Genomic DNA, 14,701 nt, shown 5'->3' with positions numbered 1-14,701 from the left:
TGTAGATGTTTCCCTACACTGCTTTCCAAGGTTTTTATGGTCTTGGCTCTTATATTTAGGTCTTTGATCCATCTTGAGTTGATCTTTGTATAAGGTGTGAGATGGTAATCCTCTTTCATTCTTCTACATATGGCTATCCAGTTCTCCAGGCACCATTTGTTGAATAGGCCACTCTCTCCCAGTTGAGAGAGTTTGGGGCTTTATCAAATATTATATGGCTATATATGTGAGGTTCTATATCAGAGCTTTCAATTCGATTCCATTGGTCTGTGTGTCTCTCCTTATGCCAATACCATGCTGTTTTCACTACTGTAGATTTGTAGTATGTTTTGAAGTCAGGTAGTGTGATTCCTCCAATTCGTTTTTCTTTTTCAATATGTCTTTGGCTATTCGGGGCGTCTTTCCTTTCCAAATAATTACATAGTTTTTCTAGTTCCTTAAAGAAGGCTGTGTTGATTTTTATTGGGATTGCATTGAATGTGTAGATCAGTTTTGGTAGGATAGACATCTTAATAATATTCAGTCTTCCTATCCATGAACAAGGAATATTCTTCCATTTATTTAGGTCTTCTTTGATTTCCTTGAACAGTCTTGTATAGTTCTCGGTGTATAAGTTTTTTACCTCTTTAGATAAATTTATTCCTAAGTATTTGGTTTTTTTATTTACTATTGTGAATGGTATTTGTTTCTTGATTTCCTCCTGATCTTGCTCATTACTGATTTACAGAAATGCTACTGATTTTTGCGCATTGATCTTATAACCTGCGACTTTACTAAACTCATTTATGGTTCTAGAAGCTTTGTTGTAGATCTCTCAGGGTTTTCTATGTATAGGATCATGTCATCTGCAAATAAGGAAATTTTGACTACTTCCTTTCCAATTTGAATGCCTTTTATATGTGGTTCTTGCCTCAGTGCTCGAGCAAGTACTTCTAAGACAATGTTAAATAGGAGCAGAGACAATGGGCATCCTTGTCTTGTTCCTGAGTTTAGAGGGAAGGATTTTAGGATTTCTCCATTGTAAACAATGTTGGCTTTAGGTTTTTCATATATACTCTTTATCATGTTCAAAAAATTACCTTGTATTCCAATCTTTTGGAGTGTTTTTATCAAGAAAGGGTGCTGTATTTTGTCAAATGCTTTTTCTGCATCTATAGATATAATCATGTGACTTTTTTCCTTCAATCTGTTTATATGGTGTATTACGTTGATTGATTTTCTTATGTTGAACCATCCTTGCATACCTGGGATGAATCCCACTTGGTCGTGGTGTATAATTCGTTTAATGTGTTGTTGAATATGATTAGCAAGTATTTTGTTAAGTATTTTTGTGTCTAGGTTCATTAGAGAAATTGGTCTGTAATTTTCCTTTCTTGTGGTGTCTTTGTTTGGCTTTGGTACTAGGGTAATGTTGGCATCATAGAAGGAGTTTGGCAATGTTCCTTCTGTTTCAATTTTTTTGAATAGTTTCAGCAGGATTGGTGTTAGTTCTCTCTGGAATGTTTTGTAGAATTCACCTGTGAAGCCATCTGGCCCTGGGCTCTTCTTAGTTGGGAGATTTTTAATGACTGATTCTATCTCTGCTTGTGATTGGTTTGTTGAGATCATCAATTTCTTCTTTTGTCAATATGGGTTGCTTATGTGTTTCTAGGAATTTGTCCATTTCCTCTAGATTGTAATTTTTGTTGGAATATAGTTTTTCAAAGTATCCTCTTATGATAGTCTTTATTTCTGTGGGGTCAGTGGTGATATTGCCTTTCTCATTTATTTTGTGTATTTGCATCTTCTCTCTTTTTTTCTTTGTTAGTCTTGCTAAAGGTTTGTCAATTTTGTTGATCTTCTCAAAAAACCAGCTCTTGGTCTTGTTTATCTTTTCAAGTGCTTTCTTATTTTCTATTTCATTTAGTTCTGCTCTTATCTTTGTTATTTCCTTCCTTCTTCTTCCTGTTGGGTTACTTTGTTGTTGTTTTTCTAATTCCTTCAAATGTGCAATTCGTCAATTTTTGCTCTTTCTTCTTGTTTGATATATGAATTTATGGCTATAAATTTCCCTCTCAGTACTGCTTTTGCTGCATCCCATAAATTTTGGTATGTTGTGTTATCATTATCATTTGTTTCAAGGTAGTCATTGATTTCTTTTGAGATTTCCTCTTTGACCCACTGTTTTTCTAAGAGTGTGCTGTTAAATTTCCAAATCGTGGTGTGAAACCTGGGCCTCTGTCCCTTGCAAATTTCCAGCTTGACTCCACTGTGGTCAGAGATATTGTTTTGTATGATTTCAATCTTTCTGAATTCATTCAGCCTTTCTTTGTGGCCTAGCATATGGTCTATCTTGGAGAATGATCCATGTGCACTTGAGAAAAATGTATATCCTGCTGTGTTTGGGTGTAATGATCTATATATGTCTATTAGATCCAGCTCCTATAATATACTGTTCAAATGTTTTGTTTCTTTAGTGATTCTCTTTTGAGATGTTCTGTCCAAGGTAGATAGTGGTGTATTAAAATCCCCCACTATAACTGTAGATGCATCTATTCTTTCACTTAGTTTTTCCAGCGTTTGCCTCACGTATTTAGAGGCACCCTTGTTAGGAGCATAAATATTTATGATTGTTCGGTCTTCTTGACAGATTTTCCCTTTCACTAAAATGTAGTATCCTTCTTTGTCTCTCACAATTGTTTCACATTTAAAGTCTATTTTGTCTGATATTGATATACCTACTCCTGCCTTTTTTTGGTTATTGTTTGCTTTTATGATTGTTTTCCAGCCATTCACTTTCAATCTCCATGCGCCTCTGGGTCTAAGATGTGTCTCTTGTAGACAGCATACAGATGGGTCATATTTCCTTATCCAATGTCCCAGTCTGAATCCTTTGATAGGTGAGTTTAATCCATTGACATTCAGTGTTATTACTTTCAAGGAATTATTTGTGTTAGCCATATTTTGATTGGATTTCTATTTGTGATATTTTGTTTGTATTTTTTTCCTTCTATTTTTGTCTCTATTTGTTGCTCTTATACTCTCCTCCAACTCTGCCTGTCCTGTTTTTTCCTTTCTTCCTCCAGAACTCCCTTTAGAATTTCTTGAAGGGGGGGTTTCTTGTTGGTATACTCTTTCAGTTTCTGTTTATCTGTGAATATTTTGAACTCTCTATCATGTTTGAATGCTAGTTTAGCTGGATAGAGTATTCTTGGTTGGAAATGTTGTTCCTTTAGTACCTTGACTATATCATACCACTGCCTTCTTGCCTCCATGGTTTCAGATGAGAAATCAGCACTTAATCTCATGGAGCTTCCCTTGTATGTGATGGTTTTCTTTTCTCTTGCTGCTTTTAGGATTTTCTCTTTGTCTTGAGCATTGGATAATTTGACAAGTATATGTCTTGGGGTGGGCCTGTTGGGGTTAATGACTGTTGGAGTGTGCTGTAGTTCTTGGATATGTACATCTGTCTCTTTCAGTAGATTTGGGAAGTTTTCAGCCATTATTTCCTGCAACACTCCTTCTGACACCTTTCCCTTCTCTTCTCCTTCTGCAATGCCTATAATACATATGTTTGAGTGTTTTGCATTGTCATTCAGGTCCCTAAGTCCTAGCTGGATTTTTTTCTATCTTTTTATCGACCCCTTCTACTATCTGTTTGATTTCTGATGTACTGTCTTCCACATCACTAATTCTCTGCTCTGCCTCTTCTAGTCTGCTGATATTTGCTGCAAGTGTATTTTTGATTTCTTGAACTGTGGTGTTCATTCCCACCATATCTGTTATCTTTTTGCGTGTGGCTGCAATTTCCCCTCCGAGTGTTGTCTTCATGTTGTTAACCTCTTTCATTACTTCATCAAATTTATCGGTGATAAATGTTCTGAGATCTTTCATTGCTTGTGCAAAGTTCTGCTCCCCTTCCTCATTTTTAGTTTGTTGATTGGATTCAGCCATGTTTTCCTGATTACTGGTTTGTTTGTAGATTTTTGTTGCTGTCTTGTCATCATTTTATCTTGATGGGTTTAATCAGTTCCTTATCTTCTTTGTCTAGTCTTGGAGATTAATTAACTGTTGTTTTTGCGCAAGTGTCATATCTTCTCTTTGTGCCTTTGTTCTTCTTATTCTAATTTCTTGTTGCTGGTTAAGTTCACTTTAAAGGAAAGTATTAGTGCCGGGGAAAGGCAACTGTGTAAGCAAGGGAAAAGTGTAAGGTAGTATTGGTGATATATGTTAACAAAGCAAGAATATGAGATCTGGGAGGATGGAGGTTAAATTCATGTAATTGTGTAGAGTTATAGCAGTAGGTAGAGTACCTATTATGAGGTAGATGACTGAATATGGGAGGAATATGGTATCAGCTAGAAAGCTATTGTTTTCGTGAGAGAGGGAAAGAGAAAAGAAAGGTAATAATTTCAAGAGTGGATAACAGACAGAAGACAAAACAAAGGTATTAGAAATTAAGAGTTAGCACTTTGTGGATCAAAGAAAGGGAGGTGGGAGGTGGAATATAGGAGAGACAGTAGATGATGGCAGATATCAAGATGTAGGGGAAAGGGGAGAGTGTAGGTAGTCTAAATTGGCTCACACAGAAATGAGGGAGTGGAGGATGAGAAAACCCAGCAACTGTGATGTGTTCCCTGTAGCACCTATTATATAATTGAATTAAAATAAAATAAGTAGAAAATGAGGGACGAGAAGAGAGAGAAAACAGAAAAAGAGAAAAAAACAGAAAGAATGGAAGAAAGGAAGAAGGAAAAAGGGGGTGGGCAAAGGGTCGGGAACAAGTAGGGGAAAGATAAAAATAGATATACATGAACCACAATTACAACAGGAACTACACCAACAAAAAACCCCTAAATAACTGAATTTAAAAAAAAGGACTTTGGGGGATATGCTGGGAGAAAAGACTAGGGGATAATGCAATATTAGCAATCACGACATTAAAAAAAGTAAAAAATAAGAGTAAATGAAAATAAAAACAAAACAAAATGAAACAATAAGGAAAAAACAGAAATGTTGAAGGCTAGCGCATTCAAGGACCTCAGATGGACCTCAGGGCTTGATGGATTCAGGGGTGGAAAGTCTGAGATATTGAAGATTCAAGAGGTGTGAGTCTCTGGGGTGTGGGCCACCAGAGTTTAGGGGATTCAGACCTGGCCACCTCAAATCTGGTCAACAGGAAGTCTAGGAGCCCCGCAGTGTAACACAGCCCTCAGGGATCCCTGCAGCTGGGTGCCAGCCCTATGGGGGAAGTCAGATCCACAAATTCTATATTATGTCTGAACCCTGCAATTCACTGACTCAGTTTTTTATATTAGGATATATCATCAATTCAGCTTTTGGACAGCTCCCACCCTGTGATTCTACACAACGGCCACCTGAGGGTGCCTCTACACTGCGGCCAATTTAATGGCACAGATCAGAAGTCTGGGTGGTTGGGTGGGGCTCCAGTTGGAAACTCCGACAAAACTGGTGTTCCCAAGCTTCACAAAATATTCCCCAATCGGCTACCAGATGTGTCCCCCTCCCTCGATGCACCCTATAACAACCTCCCAATTACGTCCCTTTATTGTCAACAATCTAATTCCATTGCAGATCGGCAGCCGGGCATGTGGGGGCGGGGCACCAGGTGGAAGCACTATTACTTGTGTCCGCAATCAAAAATTCCCCCGCTTCACCACAAAACACCGTCTGACTCCCCAAATCTATCCACAAAGGTGTCCCGTCCCATCAGCCCAACAGCCCGCCCAGGACTCACGAATTCCCCAGCACCACAGAGGCACCAAAAAACGCGGGGGCAGCGGCGATACCGCGGCTCCACCTACCCCCAAGGAGGGGGCAACCTGTGTGCAGGTCTCACCTCTGGGCAATAGAACCCAAATTATATCTTATAGATCAATCCTCTCCGTTACTTTCCCTCCAAATCAATGTTCAGACACTTCCTGCCCTGCAAAAATCCTGAAAAAGCCTGTTCTCGGAGAACCTCCAGCGGCTCCCAGCTGCCTCTTCCCGGGAGAGATCGAAAGGCAAGCTCAGTCAGCCACCATCTTACCTCCCCTGTCTAATCCATATTTTATTCCCCATCCTGAGGACCCTAGGGTGGTGATGCCCACTCCACCTCTCCATTGAGAGGGTGTTTTGATCCCACATGGCTGGTGGATGGGACTCATGTGCCTGCAGCTGTAGACTCTCTTGTTTCCTTGGTGTGGTGGTTGTCCATCCTCACCTCCCTGTCAGCTGATCTGGGAAAGTCCAACAAACTGGACTGTAGGTGCTGCAACACCGCTGAGGCTCAGGGCCCAGCTGGCACATGGACAACCCAGAGATTCGTCTCCTGGGCATACACCAACCCCAGTGCCAACCACAGGTTTTTAATATATTTCCAATTTACACTATTATAAATAATGTGTAAATTTTCTTTGTATATTGGTGAGAGTCTCTGCACATTTGTATGATTATCCCTGTAGTACAAATCCAAAGTTAGAGAGTTGCGTGATTAAAATTTGGACACATTTAAAAATGATATGCTGCCAAATAGCTCTCAAAGAGGCTGAACATATACTCCTTTTATGACTGTATACCAGTTTTAGTCTACTCACACTAGTACCAACAAGGAAAAATTTGAATAAAACTCTAAAAAATATATTATCTAATCCTGTCATTCATGTACTATATCCTTATTTTCATTGGGTTTTCTTTTATTGTTTGACTTATAAGTCTGTTTGTAAACTAGGCTTTAGTCAGGTGTGTTCCAACAGTTTTGTCAGCCTAGCTTTGATATTCATCTTGAGACTTTATGGCTTATTGCTCTTGTTGGCCAAGGAATAGTGTTAAGTTTTTACATAGTCCCATATTTTAGGCTTTTATTATGGGATCACAGTGTTTGTGTCATTTTTTGAAAGGCTTTCCAAATTGCAAGTCATGTAAAAATCCCTAGATCATTTCATTTCATGTTTTATTTACATCTTTAATTACTGGGAATTTATTTTGGCATAAAGAAAATGAGAAAGAGATTCACCTTTCTCTCAAAATGAATTGTGAACTGGCATATCCAACCTTATTTATTTCAGAGCACTTATTTCTTGACATAAAATCCCATTTTTATTACTTATTAATATCTATTACATACTTGAACCTATTTTTAAGATTTTATATTTTGTTACTCAGTTTGACAGTTTATTGCTGCTGCTCTGCTGTGTTAATCATTGCTGCTATATTATAGGTTTTAATATGAGATGGTGCTCTGTGCCCTCTTATGAGTCTTAATTTTCAGGCTTTCTTTTCTTTTATTAAAGAGTATCTTCCAGATAAACTTTAAAATTATATTTTCATCATAACTCTCTCCCCAACAAAAAAAAACATGTTGAGGTTCCTCTGGCCTCATATTAAATTTATGTGTTAATTAATTCAAATGACCTCTTTACAATGATGAAGTAATGACATCTTCCTAAAGAAAGAGCTCTTTCCTTTAATTCAAGCATTATTAACATGTCTGGATACAGGTTTATAGTTTCTTTCATATAAATGCACATATAGACACATTTTATTTAGTTTATTCTATCAATTTGATACTCATAATTCCAAATAAATTATTTGGATAGAAGTTGTTGATTTTTAAAATTTAACCTTTATCTTTCTGAATTGTCTACTAAGCTTTCTGTGGATTTTCTTCAATTTTTCTAGGCATATAATGCCATATTGCCAGTTGCTTTTCCAATATTTATGCTTCCTTTTCTAATGGATTATAAACAGCAACCAGAGAAAGCCTGGTGATGCTGTATAAATCGGTCATAGGTTTTCACACGAAGAGCATTACAGAGATACAGAGATCACTGCAGACAATCACGGACCCCAGTCTAGATACTGGGGTTACAGCTGAGAACAAAGGAGATAAAATTCCCGACCCCATGGAGTTTATGTCCTTGGAGGAGGGATCTATCATTCAGGTCCCGGAAGGTACACACTGTCACCTTCAAAGGACAAAGCGAGGGGAACTCCTTAAAAGGTGTATTAGGCAGCACAAAGGGCTCTTGACGCAAAGCACCGGAAATATGTTGGCTTTTATAAAGGGTATTTATTTGGGGTAGAAGCTTACAATCACAAGGCTATAAAATGTAAGTTACTCCTTTCACCAAATCTGCCATGTGTTAGAGCAAGATGGCTAGTGTCTGCGAGGATTCAGCCTTCCTTTTTGTCCTAAAGCTCCGTGGACCCAGTTCCTTCTGTCCTCACTGTAGGCTGGCATGAGGCTTGTCTTTCTCCCCAGGGCTCGTTTCTTTCCAGGCTCAGCTGCTCTGTTCTCTTCACAAGTAATAACACTGCTGAGTAATAAGTATGTGTACTTTTAATTTTGAATGATATTGCCACTTGTAGTGTATGAGCATTTCTGATATTTCATATCCTCATCAAGACCATTATAAAGCTTTTAAATTTTTACCCATCTGATAGATATAATTTGGTACTTCATTGTTATTTTACATTGAATTTTCCTAATTATTGAATTTAAGATTGAATTTTAAGACTGAATTTATTTTTAAATATTTATTGTTCATTTGTTTTTCTTCTGCCATGAATTGATTTATTTGTTCATTTTTATTGGGCTTTTGTTACTTAATGATTTGTAAGAATTCTTTATTCTGGGTACTAATCCTGTTTTGATTACATATATTGCAACTGTCTCTTTCTAGTCTATGCCTAGTCTCTAAGTTTGTTTATTTTGTCTTTTGATCAACAGAAGATTTAATTTGTAATTTAGTCAAATTGTTCCAGTCTTTCCATGTATTATTGTACTATATATATATTTTTGAAGATATATTTCCTATCCTGATATCATAATGATAGTCCCCTATTTTATCTTTCTAAAATTTTGAAGTTTCATTTTTTTAGGTATAGCAGGTATTATTTCTTTTTTGTTTGTTTTCGAGGATTTTGGGTGCTAGGAATTAACATAATACCTCATATGTGGGAACCTGACATTCAACCACTGAACCACATCTATTCCCAGGTATAGGTTTGTTTTTTTTTTAAGATTTTAAAACATTATTTATTTCTCCCCACCCCTTGGTTGTTTGCACTTGCTGTTTCTATTCCTTTTCCTGAACCTGGGACCTCCAATGTAGGAGGGAGGCACCTAATTGCTTGAGCCACCTCCATTCCCTGCTTTGTTGTGTCTCTCACTACACTTTTTTCTTCTTGTGTCTCATATTGCATCATCTTGTTGTGTTTGCTTGCTGAACCTACCTGTCATGCCAGTTCGCTGCCTTCTTTAGGAGGCACCAGGAACTGAACCACAGACCTTCCATATGGTAGGTGGGAGCTCAAACATTTGAGCCACATCTGCTTGCCCAAAGTATAGGTTTTTTTATTTTATTTTATTTTTTTATTGACTTTGTAATAATATTACATTAAAAATATATATATATGTGAGGTCCCATTCAACCCCACCCCCCCACCCCCCTCTCCCCCCCAACAACACTCGTTCCCATCATCATGACACATCCATTGGATTTGGTAAGTACATCTTTGGGCACCTCTGCACCTCATAGACAATGGTCCACATCATGGCCCATACTCTCCTCCATTCCATCCAGTGGGCCCTGTGAGGATTTACAATGTCCAGTGATTACCTCTGAGGCACCATCCAGGGCAGCTCCATGTCCCAAAGACGCCTCCACCTCTCATCTCTTCCTGCCTTTCCCCATACCCATTGTCCACCATGTCCACTTTTCCCAATCCAATGCCACCTCTTCTATGTGGACATTGGATTGGTTGTGTCCATTGCACCTCTATGTCAAGAGGAGGCTCAGATTCCACATGGATGCTGGATGCAATCCTCCCATTTTCAGTTGTAATCACTCTAGGCTCCATGGTGTGGTGATTGTCCTTCTTCAACTCCATCTTAGCTGAGTGTGATAAGTCCAATAAATCAGATTGTAGGTGCTGGAGTCTGTTACTTTGTGGAGGCAGGTACCAAATTTTTACATTATTTTTTAAGATTAGCCAATTAGTCCAGCATCATTTTGTCTATCCATTCTTCTCTCATTTGTAAACCACAAACCAAGTTCCATCACACACCAAATTTCCCCCATTTAAGCATGTCTAATTCTGGGCTATCTAGTGCAATCTATTGCTCTGTTGTTATATCTCTGTATCAATAAAACATTGTCTTAGATGCTGAAGCTTTATATGAAGTTTTGATAATGTAGAGTGTATTTAGTCATCTTATTTTTCTTTTACAAAGTTGCCATCATCCTCCTTTTCCTTTATGGAATCATAGGAATATAAGAATCAGTTTTTCAAGTTCTATGAATCACTCTTGTTTAGTATTTGTATCACCAGTGATTTAAATTTGTTGGGTGGAGTAATTGCCATCATCACTGAATCAAAATGTCCATAAATAAATTTGGTCATGTCTTTCAATAAAATTGTGGAATTTTCTCTGTGAATGTCCTGCACATCTTCTGTTGGATATACTCCTAAAGGGACCTTAAAAGGCTTTTAAAGTTTATTTTCCATTTTACCTTTTTCTAGAGACAGATTTTACTTCAGTGTTTAAGGGCTCAGCTTCTTCTATGGGCGTAGACCAGGTTTTGGGGCAGCACCTGCAGGTCTAAATGGGGATTGGTCCTTTTGGACTTCCAGAGAATAGTTCCTGTCTACCTTGCTGTGATTGGGAACTCCTGCTCACTGGATGTGGTGTGACCATGAGGCTGGTGTGTTCTGAGCTGTCTAGAATTTTGGGAGTTAAGATACAGTTAAGATACACATATAAGATGTGTCCCTTAGACCAGGGAGATAAAGTCACCATGAATTCCAGATGGAATGGACAATGGGTCACTCTGGAAAATGTTTGTTCAAAGGGATCAAAGGTAATTTTTAAGGTCCATGACTTTGACATAGCAATTCTGTTTGTAGGATTTTATTCTTCAGATATCTGAAAAGTAAACAAAGGGTAAAATAAAAGGATTGCCAGGAAGCATTGTTCAATTATGAAAAATGAGAAAAAATTACCTACTTCAAGAAACTATGTATAACCATACAATGGAATACGCAGTTATTCAAGATGTATTGAACACTCCATACAACAGAAAGAGAATATATATATTTTTCTAAGCACTCATGGAATAACCACTAAAATTGACCATGTTCTAAGGTATGTGCAGATGTAAACTGAAAAGAAATGTAATCATAGAGAGTATCCTTTCCGACTAAAACAGAATCAAACTGGGAATCAATAAAAAAAGGCGACAGGAAAATCTTAAACGTGGGAATATAATAACATTCTTCTAAATAATTATTGTTTCAAAGAGGAAGTTTGAGACAAAATTAAAAAATACAAAAGGCAGTCTGAGACTAAAAATACAACATATCAGAAAATGTGGGATGAAACTAAAGTACTGAGAGGGAGGTTAAAAGCACTAAATTTTACAATAAAAATGATGAAAAGAATCAATAATTTAAGATCCTGTCTCAAGAAACTAGTAAAAAGACCAAGAAAATCTCAAAGCAAGAAAAAGAAAGAACACATTTGGATCAGAGCATAAACCGAAGTTAGGAAAATGACAGAGAATATGAATGAAATAAAACATTAATTCTTAAAAAGAAAATTTTAATGAAATTGACAAAGTAATAGCCAGACTGAAAAAATAAAAAGAATGAAGACACAAATCACAAAAGTCATAAAAGATATAAGAGAATGACTGAGACTATAAAACCATTTTTTAAAAAAATTAAATTAGATCACAAACGGAAGCAGAAATCAGAATGGCATACAGCCTGGATGAAATCTGAGTGCACATTCAAAGATGATGAAAACACAAGAGACATTTGGGAAGCAAGGTGATGGGTGTGAAAAATATTTTCTTTACAATTTTAGAAGTATTGTTCCTATGATTTAAAAAAAATGAGCTTGTGACCATTTGAAATTAATTTAGCAATGCCAAAAAGAGAAAGATTCATTTGTAATGTAATGCGCTCCTCTGGGTGTGATACCCTTTGATGATACTCCGTTCAGTGGAGGGCCCTTGAGTCAATTACCAGTTAAGATTAATCTCTGACTCCTGATTGGTGGCTGTCAGTGGGCGTGGTGCAGTTGTGTCCCGCCCCCTCACTGGATCTGCTATAAAGGGACCCTCCCTTAACAGACCCCAGCACAGAGCTCTGTGGATTTGGATCCTGCAGTGGGACAGAAGGAGAAGGCTCAGGTCTGAGGCCCAGGGGGAGACCAGCCCCTGCCTGGCTGCTCACAGCTGAAGTCCCGAGAAAGAACAACTCCGGAGACTGACACAGGAGGCCCGGGAGGAACCCAGGCCTCTGCCAGGAGGGTGGCCTTCGGGGCCCTTCCAGCAGGCAGCCTGGAGAGGCTGGGCCCATGGAGCCCAGGTGGGGAGGCCGGAGGACGTACAGAGCAGCAGAGGCCGCTGCCTTTTTGCTCCAAGACATGGGAGCAAACTTAGATGAGGTCCCACGACAATGTCTCCTCGTCGACCGAGAGGGTGCTGGTGACGGTGGGAGAATTAATCTCCTCGTGCAGTTTCACTCAGTGGTGTCACTCTGGATCCCAGGAGGAGGGATACAGCCAGCACCAAGGTATGCTGAGCACCCTGGCTTAATGTGAGTTTTCAGTGCACAACCCCTTGTTGGTCCATGAGAGGAATCTCAGAGAAAGGGAAAATTATGCGAAAATGTCCAAAGAAATAAAACGTAGCATCGCTGGAGCACGTGAAGAAATTGCTGAGTGCAGGAAGCAACTTCTTCATGCCAAACGATTATGAAACAATCAGCAAGAATATGATGCTTGGGCAAAAGTGATCTAGCATTATCCAGGGTGGCCGGAGGCACTGAAGGAACTAGAGCCTCTGGGCAAAGGGCTGGAGCATCTTTCCCAGATTAAAGAGAGCCTCGAAGCTAAGACGGAATTAAGACGCAAACACTTTCATGGGCTTCTTAGCACCCTCCACCAACTTCAGCTGCCTTTGGGAGAGGAGGAAAAGCTCTCAGAGTTGGAGGAAGCTGAAGACAATACATGGAAAGTGATGCTGCTCCAGAGACAGGCTGACTGCTCACCATTCCCAAGAAAATTGAAAGACAGATGTGACAGAAAAACAGCTGCACGTTCTTAAATTATTTTATTCCATTAATATAGGTTTTAATTAAAGTTTCTTTACTGGACCTGAATCAAATTATTGAATTGCCTTCTAATGCTAATGGGGTTCAATGATATCTATATCCCTTGAAACCATGTCCGTGTCTTAGTGCTGTGTTCTCGAAGACCAGAATCCAGGTAGGACTCAGAAGTGGTGAGAAGTGCTGTGGGGTATGAACATCTGCATATTTTTTAGTTTCCTTGGCTGTTTAGGCAACTACTATGAAACCAGTTGTGCTAAACAATGGGAATTTACTCATGCACAGTTTGGACGCTAAAAGAAAGTTCAAATCAAGGTGTCATCGAGGCGATGCTTTCTTCCCAAAGACTGTGGAGTTCTTGGCTGGCTGCTGGCCATCCTTGGTCCTGGCTCCTCTGCACATGGACTTTCCCTTCTCCCAGTTCTGTTGCTTTGCATCTTCTGGCACAATGTAGTTTTCTCGCTCGCTTGGTCAGAATTCCCTTCTGCTTATAAAGAACTTCAATAATAAGATGAAGCCCCCTCCTGACTGGCCTGGGTCATCTCATCAGAGGTCCTACTCAGGATGGGTCCAGCCCACAGGAATGGATGAGCATTCAGAATTTGTTTTCCGGGGACCACACAGCTCCAGGCCACCCCAGCACACTAACCTGCTAGAGCACAGAGTGTCCAGGGCACACGAAAAGGCAACAGCATCGACGGGGTCAGGGCAGATGCCCTCATACTTATTAAGGGCTCACATACCCAGAAATCCAAACTGGAGACTTTGTGTCCCATACGGGTAGCAAATAAGAAATACTCCCATTCCACCTGCCAACACAACCTAATCTGATATGTGCCACTTCCATTGCTATCGACAGTGATTTCTCCTTCTCTCTTCAGCTCTAACAAATCACCCTCCCCCAAGACATCTGAATGTACTCGCACATAGACACAGTGGTAATTCTGTCACTCCATCAACTCATTACTCCAAAAATACTACATTTAGCTTAATTTTATCAAGATCTCTGGCTGCCTGAGAACTTACAGATTTTAAAGTACAAAACAAATTACTATCTTTGAACACTGCAAGTAGCACCTGACTTAATGTATAAAGGCAGCAGGTCACTTCCGTATGAATAGGAGCAGTAATTTCACTGCTTGACTGAAGGTTCCAGGGAAATCCTCTGTTGGGGCTTGAATGCCACAAGTAATGGGGCTGACAGTAAAAAGGAGTGTGTGGGGACCACAGGTCTAGAACACTGAGTTCAAGTGGCTGAGGAAGGTTATTTAAACTGTGACATATTTCAAATAACATTCATCGGCCCCTTCATAGTGGGTGGAACTGTACCCTCAGAAAGATACATCCAAGCTGAACATCAGAGGGTAACATTATTCGGAATAACAGCTTTTGCAGATGGAACCGAGGGAAGGATTTCAAGATGAGATCATCTGAGATTAGGATGGTCCTTAAACCCAATGATAAGTGTCTTTCTAAAGGACAGGGAAAAAAAGGTAAAGGGGAGCTATGGAAGAGAAGGCCACGAGTGAAGACGGAGCCTGAGATTGGAGTGCTGTGTCTAGAAGCCAAGGCTCACCAAGGGCTGCCCACAGTTACA

At 39.2% G+C, this 14,701-nt stretch overlaps 1 pseudogene; it reads left to right on the top strand.

The window, feature by feature from the left end:
• Window positions 1-12,418: 12,418 nt before the first annotated feature.
• LOC101413436 (THO complex subunit 7 homolog pseudogene) lies at window positions 12,419-13,100 on the top strand (annotated as a pseudogene).
• Window positions 13,101-14,701: the final 1,601 nt, after the last annotated feature.

The sequence above is a fragment of the Dasypus novemcinctus genome, chromosome 8 (genome assembly GCF_030445035.2).
Source record: "Dasypus novemcinctus isolate mDasNov1 chromosome 8, mDasNov1.1.hap2, whole genome shotgun sequence".
In the NCBI taxonomy this organism is placed as follows: Eukaryota; Metazoa; Chordata; class Mammalia; order Cingulata; family Dasypodidae; genus Dasypus; species Dasypus novemcinctus.
The sequence above is the reverse complement of the archived record's forward strand: the minus strand, read 5'-3'. Positions and strand labels throughout refer to the sequence as shown.